This window comes from Condylostylus longicornis, unplaced genomic scaffold, assembly GCF_029603195.1.
Source record: "Condylostylus longicornis isolate FDR11 unplaced genomic scaffold, ASM2960319v2 ptg000013l, whole genome shotgun sequence".
Classification (NCBI taxonomy): Eukaryota; Metazoa; Arthropoda; class Insecta; order Diptera; family Dolichopodidae; genus Condylostylus; species Condylostylus longicornis.
The window spans coordinates 7,321,300-7,335,653 of record NW_026577982.1 but is presented as its reverse complement, the minus strand read 5'-3'; the positions used below and the strand labels follow the sequence as shown (position 1 = coordinate 7,335,653).

General features: G+C 23.0%; 1 long non-coding RNA gene across 1 annotated transcript; it reads right to left on the bottom strand.

Annotated features, from left to right (window-relative positions):
* Positions 1-1,122: 1,122 nt before the first annotated feature.
* Positions 1,123-4,592, bottom strand: LOC129605605 (uncharacterized). The gene is made up of 3 exons (XR_008696726.1): positions 4,419-4,592; positions 1,794-2,074; positions 1,123-1,706 (listed from the first exon to the last, which is right to left on the bottom strand). It is a non-coding gene; the product is annotated as an uncharacterized LOC129605605 (long non-coding RNA).
* Between the last annotated feature and the right edge of the window lie 9,762 nt (positions 4,593-14,354).

Here is a 14,354-nt window from a genome sequence, read left to right as displayed (position 1 = left end):
TTTTTTAATTATTCGTTTATTTTAATAATTTATTGCAATATGCTTATTAAATTTAAAAAAAAAAATTTAATTCAATTATTATTAAAAATATTTTGCTCTACTAACACTTTATATTTTAATTTAATTAAAAAAATAATATATTAATACTTAAATAAAATTTATGTACTTATAGAATTTTGAACAATTTGTAAAAAAAATTCTTTAGAGATAATGAAATTTTGAGAATTTTAAAATGCACAATACGAGTATTAAAAAATTATCCAATAAAATGCAATTCAAATAAAATTTTTATTTTAATTTTTCATAAATTTCACACATTTCTTAACTTTATTATTTTAATTATTACAAAATTTATTATATATATAATTAATTTTAATTACATAATTTTTTAAATTATATAGGTACCCATTTTATATTTGTTATCTGGATTAATGTAAATTCAGTTGCTATTTTCCTCACTCTATTCAATAATGTAGGTATCCTATAAAATATGCATGTATTTATTTACTTAATATAATAATTATCTTAAATATATTTATTATAATTTTAATCCTTTTCTATTAATTATAGAATTAATATTCTCTATAATTTTTATATTACAACTTTTAAATAACTTTTATTAAACATGAATTTAAAATGCACAACAAGATAATAATTATTATTTCTATTATAAATTTTCAAAATTTTTTTACTTTATATATAATTTATTAATTAATATACAATAATTTTATGAATTATTTTATGAAAATGAAAATTCTATTAAATAACTTACATAATAATAATGTAAAAAGAATGTTAGTTATTAAAAATTACATGTTTCATTATCTACTTCATTATTAAATGAACAAATTTTTTACTGTTATATTAATTTTCCAGTTATTTTAATTTTGCATTTCAGATATTTTATAAAGAGAAATTTTTATTTATTTTTAATTAAAATTTAAAATTATTTATAATTAAAGTTGACTGTTAAAGACATGGGTTTTCATAAATCTTTATTATTCTTTTGAAATAAATTAACGCTAATGGTAACAGTATGCAATTATTAAATTATTTCATTACACTATAATTATCTGTTATATTGTAATTAATTTTTGTTTGAAGTCAATTTTTAAATTTTGGTCGATTCACTTCATACATATACACTCTAAGCATGTTTATTATAAAAAAATAAATTAGAAATACCGTTATTTCCTATTATATTAATAAATCTAATATTTTTTTACATTATTTGTGAACAATATTTAAGAGAATCTATACAGATGATAGAATGAAACACAAATTTTTAATACAAAAAATTATAAGAAACTAAATTGAAGATAAAAAAAAATTTCACAACCGTTATTTTTACTTTTGTATTATTTCTTCTTCTTTTATATTTTATATTTTTATTTTGTAATCCGATAAAATCGTTGTTATCACTTCGAATCCAATACTAAAACTGAAGACAATTTTCAATTTGCCGCCACACAAAATAATAAGTACTATGTGGAATTTTTAAAATATAAGCAAAGCAAAGCAATAAATAAAATTATGTTAACGGTTCTTTTTATTGTTTATTTTCTTGTTCCTCTCTCTCTCTCTCTCCTTTTCCTTTGTTATTTTCTCTATATTATTTTTTACTTTCTTGATTCAAAAAAATTTTTTGTGTGATAATTTCTGATGACCTTTAAGGAATTCTGGTTTCTTGAATGAATTGAAATTTACTAAAATGAACAAACAGAAGAAAAAAAACCTTTCTTATTTTTCCTCTACACACTTTATTTTATTCCTTTTCTTTTGTATATACTTACTCACATATACATGCTCAAATAATGTGTAAACACACGTATTATAATAAATGATAATGTTATACCAGTATAAGAACTGAAAATTATCTTGTATTTTCTGATATTTCCTTGAAATACTTTTATTCATCCTGTTTTTTTTTTACTAGTTTCTTTTAAGGTGCACAGCTTGCATGTGTGTGTACGCTGTACATAATAATAACAAAAATATTGATATCCACTTTTTTAAAATGTACATACATACATACATTTTTATTATTATTTGTTCTCACTGTAGAAAAGTGAAACTGCAAAAGAGAAAAAAAAATGTGTTTTAATAAAAATGAAAGTAAAAGGAAAAATATTTACCGTTATTATGGAATTACTCTATAATTTAGAATTGTTACTGTTACACATTTATAATATATTTATATTCATTTATATGTAGGACACAAAAAGAGGGGAGAATATAATATGAAAACCGGGAAATTTTCTTAAAAATTTCCTTATTTTAAATAGCTATTTTGAGCAGAGAAGAATTTCCCTTTTAGTACAAAATTAATATTTATGGAAAAGTAGAAAATAATATTGCAAATGTAGTTTATACCCCTAATTTGTAGCAGCTAATCTGAATCTTTAAATATTATGTAGTTTCTAGTAAGACGGTATTTAAAAACTAAGTGAATAAAATTTAAAATAAAAATTGTATTAATTTTTAATATAATAAGTTAACATAATATTACTAGTATTTTTTCGATAGATAAAAATCATAAGTTGAAATAAGAAAAAACTGTGGCAGTTCCAATAATCAAATCAATTGAGTTTGTTTAGCCCTTTCATCATGGAGAAACTCATGATCATTTAGGTTATTTTCTTTAAGCCTAGGTTTATATAAATACTCTTTTTTATATTGCCTGTCCGACGTTAAGCTTAACTTCGCTCAATATATAAGACACAATGGCTCGAAGTTGAACTTTCCAAATGAATTTCTAAAATGCCAAAATATTATATGAAAACGTATCACTTAAGAAGTAAAAAGAAGTAAGCACAATTTAGATTTTAATTAAAGAGAGAAAATCTTCACCACTTCTTATTTAAGAATTTTTTTTGTTTGACTAAATTTTAATAAAAATTTTCTCTGTTTTAATTAAATTTTTCTTATGGAATTTCTCCTTTTCTCTTAACTTAATAAATTTAAAATTTAATTTTTTTTTTAAGAAAATTGAATTAATAAATCATCATGAATAACAAAATATGTCAACTAAGGGTTATATTCTAATCTTTTTCGATCTTTATCTTATGAACTTTTTAGACCCATATTTATAAAAATTATTAAATTTAAATATTTTTAATAATTAATAAAATAATCAACAATTAATAATTCTATTTCTAAAAGCTCTAACATTTATTTTGCATTCATTCGAGTTTGAACCTTTAATCATTCGGCAATAAGGTTTCATTTTTAAATATTGTACTGAAACCTATGATTAATATATATGAACAGGTTAACCCCAGTTACTTAATTCAATGCAGCAAAAAGACATTTGCGTAAGAATTTAATTAAAAATTTGGAGAATTTTCTCCACCAATTTAGAATGCAATGTTTTAATTAATTACTATAATTTCGAAAAATATTTGCTATAGAGACTGAAGCGATAAATTTGTGAAACATACACTATTTAAGAAACTGTTACAAATAACAATAAAGCCTTGAACAGAAATTATAATTAAAATACTGAAATTACCAAACTCCTATTCATTCATCGTTTCTATAAACTATTTTCCTAACTTAAATGAGCGAAATTCCATTTTTATGATACCAATTTAAAAATTTACTAAAAAAAATAACAATAAAAGGCCATTCAATAGTAACAACCATTTAATCTTATTGAAATTTTTTCTATTTTTTGCTTTAATAATTTAACAATAAAGTAAAAAGATATTTTTTTAATTGTATTCTTCCTCCATTCCTAAATAAGAAAGGAAACAAATTAACAATTCCTTAAATTAAAGAAAACAAAAAAGGGACGAGAGGATAACTGTGATTTTTGCTTTTTTTGCTCCTTCAAATTAAATTATTTTTTTGAATTATAATTTTTCGTTTCTCTTATTTTAGTTTATTTTAAAATAAATTGAAAAAAAAAGAACTGTTCCCACTAAATTAATTTTGTCGGTTCATTTCCTAGGGTCTTGAAAATTAAATTACATGAGGAACTCTTAATCTAAAATTATAGAAATGTGCTTCATTTTAAATCATTAATTGAATTCTAACTTGTATCAGAAATGTGTTGATATTTTTTTTTTAACTTATAAATATTCCAAAAGTTCTTATTCACAATCATTTTTAATCTTATAATAATTTCAAAAAAAAGAAATGCTCATAATTTATTCCTCCCTATTTTTGTTAAGATTTATTTATTAAAAAACAATAAAAAATAAGTTTTCCGGCTTGAAATATACATGTGTACCAACAAAATGTGATGTCTATGATGATAGAGGGAGTTTATAAGGATATAAGAATGAATACATATATGTACATATATTATTAATATGGTTTTACGTATAGATTTAGAGAAATTGTGTTTCTGTGATTTAACATGCTTTACAATAAAATATTTTGAAATTTTCATTCTAAATTATTTAAACACTTACACTAGCTCGAGATTTTCTTTGTTATATTATTGTAGATGGTATATTTTAAGCACTGGATATATATCAATCAAAATATAGGATATTCAATTAAATTCAACTCTCCATTTCCATAATTACTGCCTCATTTCTTAATTTAATTCGGTTTTTCTTATATTCTTATGAATAAAGATGTTTTAAAATCTAAAAATATAAAAAAAGGTTTCATTAATTTATGTATATCTTAATTTGCATAACATGATTTGTGAATTAATACTAAGTATAGTAAATTATTAATAATTTTATTATAGGTCAGTTAAGCATATTTTAAAAGAAAAATTTTTTTAAAAATTCAAATTCTATGTATGTACGTTCTTTCCAATATCGACGGCTTATGGGGGAAAACCATCATATTTTACGTATTTAATATAGAAAAAGACCCATACCAAATTCACATTGTTAGTAATTGTACTGCAATATTATGGAAAATAAAGTACGTTTCTTTTAATTTACAATCTACATATTTTTATTAAGAATAATAGTGAACGAGTATTTTAGCATAGTTTCTAAATTATTCCAATTTTTTATCAAAATGTGGGGCTAGGGGGCTTTTCTCATAAGTTCTCGTTATGCTACTTTTATGTTATTAAATTAAAAAATTATTAGAACATACAAAAAGAATTTACCATCTCCTGACAGCAAAAAATTTCTTTTATAATTACTAATTATTTAGAATGACCTTAAAACTATTTAATTCTTATTAAATGTTACATTTATTTTTTCTTTTTTTTGTTTAAAATATTTGAAAAATTTTATTTAAAATTTTTTCTAACTTAAAACTAATCTCTTCATACATACATATAAATTGAATTTTTTTCTTTTCTGTGACAAAATATTTTGTACAGCATATTATTATGTAGGTATATAAAGGTCAGGATTAATATTTTCATATATTACGAGTGAGTAACGTATGTAGCTAGTAAGGAAAATATTTACCTTGATAATCCACAATATACATACTTAATAATAAATAATATTATGTTTAAGAAAAATATTTTTTTAAAATTCCTTGAGATTATATAACATGTGTCTTGGCAATTTTGTATTTTCTGTATTTATTTTTGTTTTTAACATAATCTACATGATTTAAAATTGCTATAACGAAATTCCTTTTTTTTTTGTTTTCCTTTTGTACAGAACAGTATGAGTTCTAAAAATTTTTATAATATTTTTTTTTATTATTTAATATTTTGAGAATATTTTAGAGAGAGAAATATAAAAATTCTTTTGGAAAATTTAATAATTTTCTTTAATTAGTTAATATTATGTAAGAACAATTTTATTTTTAAATTCAAATAAAATTATAATTTCTTTACATGATGTAAAAACCAATTATATAATTTAAAATAGAATGTAACACGTGTCCAATTATTTAGAAATGAAAATAGAATGTTAACCATTGAGGCTTGTAGGCAGAACAAATTTAATTTAAATCATTTTGATATATTTTAATTTTTATAAAAAAATTGAACATAATTTTATTAAAACATCACCCTGGATTACCAACCATGAGAAAAATTTACTCACTTCGAATTTCATTCACTTAAACCGAATATATTTAATATGTAATTTTTAATTTTATTGTCTGATCTTAACTACATTCTTTAATATATAATAAGAGCTATAATAATATAAACAAAAATATTGCTATGGTTCTGTAAATTACTATTCTAAGCCTAAGGTATTAATATATTAAATTCGTTTCTAGCAAAAAAAAAACCTTAAAAAAGAGCGATTTCTAACATTATGTGAGTAAAATTTACTCATAGTTGATATTCACGTAAAAACTTAAACAAAAAGTGAGTGCCAGAATTATTTAATAAAATTATACTTTAAAAATTAAAAAATTTCTTTGGCAATTTTATGACATGTGATTAAAATTCACTAACGGTTTGCAAAATTATAGTACTGAAATGGGTTGGCAATCCAGGGTTAAAATTTTAATGTTATTATTAAAAATTTTATTTTATTTTGAAGATAATCCAAGAAAATTCGAAGAAGATTTCTTTATTACTGATAATTTTGAGTACTGTACAATAGGAAATTATGATTTTAAACACAAAAGTCAATTTGTCAACTTACTGATGCTATAACAAAAATAATAAATTGCTTCATCATTCCTGAATAACTCATTTCATTTACACTATGTATATGCTTCGTCAAACTTCCGTAAAATTGGATAAGTAACTGGAAATCTCTTATTATCAGAAAACATAATTATATTTTAACTGATCCAATATTAATCGTCGTAATACACAAATAATGTATGTATGTTTTATGCTTCTTTCGATTTTTTATGGCCTCCTAAATGTATGCAATTTGAACGTAGAAGAAACGGCAATACATAATTAATTGTTTTCGAGCTTTTATCTATCCCATATTAATTGTCTAGTTTTTTTACACGCACTGTAAATTGTACATTATGATCTAGCTATGACTACTATGGCCATGAAGTTTAGTTCAAAACCGGAGGCAGCAAACGACGGTTTTCTTCATTGGAATATTATTTTAACTGGATAATCATTACTTGGTTAATATTTTGAAATAAACCAAGAATTTTCATTGTAAAATTTTTAAAAGATTGTAGTTGCATATTGTCCGATGTTCTCCTTTTCTCACACAATAATTGTTATTATAAAAACAAAAGCTCATCTATTTTAATTCACGTTATTTTTTCACTCAAAATCAAATCATTGAATTGTTTTACTTAACTAAAATGAGAAAAAAAATTTTAAATTAAAAAATAATGAAATCCGCTACTTTATAAATTACATTATTTCTCTTTTTTTTCTCTTTAATATCTTAAATGTTCATAAATTTTCAATTTATAAAGCAAAAGGAAAAAAAAAAGAAGATCTTTGATAGCATGATTTTTACTTTATACATATAAGAATATAAAATTTTATCCGCTATTAAACTGAAACACTAATAACAAAATTATGGACAAAGTTTTGCACTTCTTCAAAAAAAAAAATACAAACTATGAAAGAATCTTCATATTTCTGTACTGCTCCTTCTCCTTAATAAAAATTATGCAAGATTTTCAATTTAACAAAATATACACGCAAAAAGCTACAATAGTATCCCTTCAATTTTGGAAAAAATAAATACAAAAAATAGTTAACCAATATAATCAGAGCAACCACCCTCTATAAGGCACATCTGAATGCAAAATATTTTCGAATTTTCAAAAAAACAAAATTTGTGTAAAAATTATTTGCATTATTTGAAATGCAAAATAATTTTTACACCAGTTTTGTATTATTTTAATTAAATATACTATAGGAGACTATGCAAGAGTTAATATAAGAGTTAATAAAATTGTATAGAACAGAAAGTATCGTTTTTCCCGAAAGTCTTATTAAAAAATTGCTCGCATCACTATTTTAATATGAAGCTTTAAGAATTTTTCTTAATTTAATAGCAAAATACAAAACAAAGAATGAAAAAATTAAAATTAAATTTCAATGAGATTCAAGACAGAAAATTTTTCAATATTAAAATCAAATAAATTTTTTAAATTGAATTTCTTCTCAAATGAAATTAAAGAATTCTTTTAAAAATATTTTAATGAAAACGCATTTGTTTATTATTATTTGAAAAAGAAATATAATTCTACATTTGTATGGCATGAACTGAAGAAATATTTTTCGACTTTTAGTCATGATTCGAAAATTCTTCTTTTGGGAATTTTGTGCAAAACAACGCACATGTACTCAGAAATAATTCAGAAATATTTTTTTATATAAATTTCAAGCCATGTAATTCCGAAATTTAAAAATATTATTCATGAGAAAACTTTTTGATCTAGTATCTCAAAGCACTTAAAATTTAAACATGCTTTTCCTTACACAGAAATAAATTTTTTCTGAATGTTCAAAATATTCATTCAAAATGAAGGTTGTTCATTTATGAATGTCAGCTTCTTAAGAAAATTCTGCCTATTCACAAACATTTGTACAACATCCTTATAACAACGCATCAATAATTGGAATTACCCCGATAGTTTTGCAACCGCACATTTGGCTGCAAGGTAATCGCAATCATCTCATGTAAATTTATTCTACAAACGAATCATTTGTGTTTTTAATGTTGAAACTTTGAATGCTCTTCTATGTTCTCTTCATCAAAAGTTATGTTTGCTTTCATGCCTTCAGCTAATGCATGATATTTTACTAAAAGAACTTAAAGCTGCTTGTACTAAAATAGAAAAAAAAAATTGTCATTAGAAAAGTAATGAATGAACAAAATTTACATTACAAGCTTGAAAATGATCAATACCCTTTTGTTACATCACCATTTAAAAGGAACTTTTATTCAGATAGAAAAACACATTTTTAGAATATGCGTGATGAATCAATTTTTCCATTTATAATACGTACAATTCTAGCTTATTTTTAACGCTAATATTTTGATTTTAAATCAATCAAAGACAGATAGAAATGTGCTAAGTAATATCAGCTCCTATTCTACGATATCCTGGAACCTGGAAGAATAAACAGTTCATAATATTTATATTACATAACATGAATTTTAAAATTTTTAGTTCAAAGAACTATCAATTATTTTGAAAAATGTAATTACAGCTACATACATAATATTAAACTAATTTCTCTCTGTTCCAAATTAAAAATCAAGCTACCTTTATTTGTGAAAATAACTGGAATTTGAAAACCAAACAAATTTGCATTAATTTCTAACCATTTAAAATATAAATGTGTCAAATATGATAGCAATTTTCTTGTTCTTTTTGAAAACTTTCGTTAAAGGTCGCACAACACTGGCATTTCTGTTCTCGAACAATTAATCCTCTTCAATCTTCAATCATACATTCTGATTATTTAAAGCCGTTTTGAAGATAACATGCAATATCTAAAAATTTATTGTTGCAGGATGCTTTTGAAATAACTTATAGCTAGTTTGAACAGTTGTAAATCAGTCCCTTTGTAAAGTAATAATAGAGGGTAAAAAATTTTGTATAAGTAGAAAACTTTTTTATTTTGTGTTTTCCGAAACAAAATCCAGCTAACTTTCCATTTTCAATCCAAATTTTTTTTTTTATATAAAGGATCATTTTATTCAGAAATTTTTTTTCGCTTATAATTTTGTCATTTTATCCTTTTTTGTCTTTTACTTTCCTTCCAATGTTTCTCCTTCATTTTATTGGAAAAAGACACTTAATATCAAATAAATTTTTAATAAAGTTGAAAACTTTTCTTTTTTTTTACAAAAAAAGAAAACTGCGATTTAAAATTTTCAAGGAAGTTTGTTGTTCTCTAAATTTTATTTAATAAATTCTTGTCTAGATTTGAATTATGTATGTCAAGCTGAAAGAAAAAGAATATCGTCCTCAAAATTAATTTAAAATAAAAAATAAAGAATAAATTTTTGGAAAAAATTTGGAAAAAAAATTCTACTGAAAAACTTTAATAATTCAGCGAAAACTTACTAATTTCTTTAACTCAAATTATTTACAGATACACGTTATACGTACCTAATTATTGCCAAAACTTATACACAAAATTCTCTTACAGCAGGCATTTCAGTACGAAATAGGATGTTTCTAATTTCGCGCATATGAAAACACTGACGCTGGCACTAAACAAGTTGACTAATAACTAAAAGAGCTAAAAGTAATAATTATTAAATGTGACTTTATTAACTAATGTAACAGGTAACACGTTAACATTCTTACATTTTACTATACATATATACAATAAATTTGACATATCGAGATTTCAACGAAAATGTAAGTCTTCTTTGTTAGAAAAGTGCAAATAAAAATTAATTTTAACGAATTCCTTATGTTGATTTTATTAATCTATATAGGTCTGTGTACTCGTGTATCGCAGGTTCAGATAAATTAATTTTTAAAAATTTTTATATTCAGCAGTTAATTTTCAGGATATGTAGAAATTTCGGCAAAGCAAGAAGCACAACTATTAAGCATCTATGATCAAAAATAAAATACATAATAAACAGTAATTAGATTATATTGGAATTTTATACATACGATCTCCATATCTAATTATATAGTATGAAACACATAATTTTTCGAAGAAAATCATTGCCTGTAATTTTAATCTTTCCCTAAATAGAGGCTAGTTATATGAATTTTGAGCATATCTTTAAAAAAATCAATGATTATTAACTTATTGTATCAAAAACGTACTAACAAGCACCTTATACTATATAAGAAAAGCAGAAACCCCAATGTTGAACCATTGAAAATACAACCAAAAGTAAATTTCCTTCATATCAGTTAGACTCTTTCAAAGATGACTAAAAATTACATAGATTATTAAAGCTAGTGTTTGGAGTTATACAACAACTCAGTAGATGGCAAATTTCCAATAAAATTTTTTGTATTAATATTTTCTATATTTCGTAAAGCAATTTTTCAAAATTTTTATCAAATTCTATTTCAAGTACCTACCGGTTATTGAATTTCTAATAAACATAATAATATGTGGGCGTCTGCTCGAAAATTAATAAGAAAATAATAATCTAATACAAAAAAAAAAAAATTTAATAAATTGATTCTTGGATATTTGCTTGAAAATAGCTTTGTTTCTGATTTCACAAAATATCTACTTTTTTTTTCTAATATTCTGCTAGAATAACCTATTTTCCTAGAAGTAAACCTTTAAAGAATGACTAAAAAAAAATGAGGTCTTTGTACCAAATTTATTTTCTAAAAACTACAAAAAAAAGAACAATAAAAGAACAACAAAGGAAAAAATTTTTTAATACAAAATTTTTAATATTCCAAAAAATATGAAAATTCTTTGTTAAAAAGCCAAAATAATTTCATTTTGATAATTTTTTTTTTTTTAAGTTTCAATTATTTTTCAAACAAATAAAAAATGTGCTGCTATACACAAAACTTTTTCAAAAAAAAAAAAAAAATTCTTACCACTTTTCTTATATTTTCTTTGTTTTTCCAACTTAAAAAAAAAAAGTTAAGAAAATTTCAAAAGAATTTCTTAAATCTGATAAAGTTAGTGAGAAAAGTTTATTTTTATTTATGAAATTTCTCTGTGGTATGCTCAAAAAAAAAAAATTATGAAAATTCAATGATGAAATATTCACGCGCACCGACTGCCCACCGTACCCTAAAATATAAGAAATCTGTTAAAATCGTTGAAAACTTTATCAGCATTATCTCAAAAATAATATTTGAGAAAAAAAAGGGTATAGCCTCAAAATTTCCAAAAAAAGAAATTAATTTCTCAATTGTATGTAAAACCTGGCCGTAGAACAGAAGAAAATTTTAAAAAGAAGAAATGAGAACAAAATTGAAATTACATTGAAGGTCAAACAACAAAAAGCCAAAAAAAAAAATACAAAAAATTTCCTTACAGGGAGAGAAAAAAAAAAAACTTTATCAAATTTATAAAATGACCGCAATCTTCTGTTACATTGTTATTACATATTTTATTGCCTCTTATTAAGAAAATAAAAAAAAAAATATGGAACAGATGACTAATTTGAATATTCTTGAAAATATTAACGAAGACAAAATACAAAAGCACCTTGTGATTTAATCAAAAATTTTTAAATATTAAGGGTATAATTTCTTTTCCAAAGAAATATGCAATCATTCCTTTTTTATACCCGTACGAACGTTTTTACTTTACCATTTGTAACGCTAAGAAATAATGGTCTAAGACATAGACTCAAGTATATATTTTTGATCAGTGTCGAATTCTGATTAAGCTTTGTCTATCCGTTCGTCCGTCTCAACGATAACTCAATAACTAATTGAGCCAAGTTCACCAATTTTTCACAAATGATTTATTATAGTAAATGCCAGAACCCTATTTAAATTGGATATGATCGGGATATTGGTTCAGGTAGTTGCCATACAACTTCAAAATTTATTTGACTATATTTCAGAAGCAATAAAAGCTGTTAGTATTGAAATTTTACACAAGCGAATAAATTTATTGGGCCAATGTGCTTGACAAAATTTGTTGAAATTACTTGGCTCTTTTTGATAGCTGCTATACAACTTCAAAAGTTTTTTGGCTATATCTTAGAAAATATTAAAAAGATTTACAGTATATGAAGATTTACAGTACTGAATTTTTGCAAAAATTAATATAGTAACTTAAAGTTATAGTCTGTCCCTAAGTCAGCTGTGACATCGGTTCGCACATAGGATAGCAAATTCGTACGGGTATCACAGAGTTGGCACGATCAACTCTATTTTTTCTCGTTTTTTCTTTTATAATTTTGCGCCTATAATTTTTTTTTTACTCGTAAAATTCTCATTATATTTCAATTCTCATAGATTGAAATTTTATTCAATAAATTTTTTAGAATTTTTTTAGAATTTTCTTATTTTTCTATAGATTTTTGATATGCGCAATAAATTAAAACATTGAAATATTTTAAATAGATCTTTAGGTGGTTTCCATATAACTTTTCACTCCTTATTCGATTTTTGGTTTACATCATACTATTTTCTATATATAAAGTAAGAAGTTCAATAAATCTATTTTAAATATAATCTCAGTGTATCAGAGCAATTCAAAAACTTGTTTAAAAACTTATTTATTTACATATTTTTCATAATAAATTTAAAAAAAAAAATAATATTGTAGTGTGAGCTTATTAAGAATTATTAAAATATTTATTTCCAGATGAAAGTTATGAAGCATATGCCTCGAATGTAAAGCAATAACATATTGAACGATGAGTCAGACTATAAATTTAACTCGGCCATATTATTTTATAAATAATTATGCAAATTTCGTATATTATTATGGCAAAATCAATATTAATCATATACAGAATGTAGTTTAGAGTAGTTTAAATATTTCTAAACCTGCGTCAACTTCGACATGAAATCAAAACTGATGAGACTATAATACGCCATTAAATATTATAAATGGATAAAACCTTTTGGAACCAATATACATATATATTGGGATGATATAGCGCAAAATCCAAAAGGTTTTGTACAATACAACCAAAAAAATAACTATCAAATGAGCATAACATTGGATTGCGTGCTTTACTACCAAAAAGAAATAAAATTTTAGATGTTACCTTACTCTTTAACTATTAAAATTTTAAATAAAACTTCTCAATTAAAACTACTATTTTAAATTCATACAACACTTTATAGTTAAAAATCATTCTTTTTCAAAATTTCTCTTAATATTGCGAATATTCTTAGAGAATGCCTAAAATTACTTTTATTACAACTCTCAAACTCACCGCCTATTTCCTTTCCCAATTTTTATCTCTCAACTTTTTTCAATATTATCCAAATATTTAAGACGCATTTCATAACTAAAATATCATTTTAAGATTGAAAACAAGACTATATCTAACCTACGTTTTCTTATGGCTTCTCCTACAACCGTATATAAAGTGTGACATTCAATTTAATTTCAAATTACAAGTTTTTTATTATTTTCATACACGAAATTTTATTTTTTTTTTTCTAAGAAAAAAATTTTACCAATTCGTCGAAATATTTCATACATAATATTCGAATGAAAATTAAAAGACAAAATGAAATTTTATCTCGAAAATATTTTCCTCCCGATTTCCGCCCTTTTTCCCTAAAAAAAAAGAGGAAACTTTAAACAATCAACAATTTTGTCGTCAAAATAACTGCCATAATATAACATTTAAGAAAAACAAAAATATTTTTGATATTAAGTATACACAGAAAAAAAAAATTTTAGATGAAAATAATTTTTCTATTAAGGACTCTTAACCATGTACAAGCACATACATATTTAAAAAAAAAAAAACACACAACAATTTGAATGACAAAAGAGAAAATCATGACATTAACCTTGAAAATTTTTAATATTCTATAATAAAAAACACAAAATTCACAAGAAAAGGATATTTGATGGTATACCGGTACAGGTATGG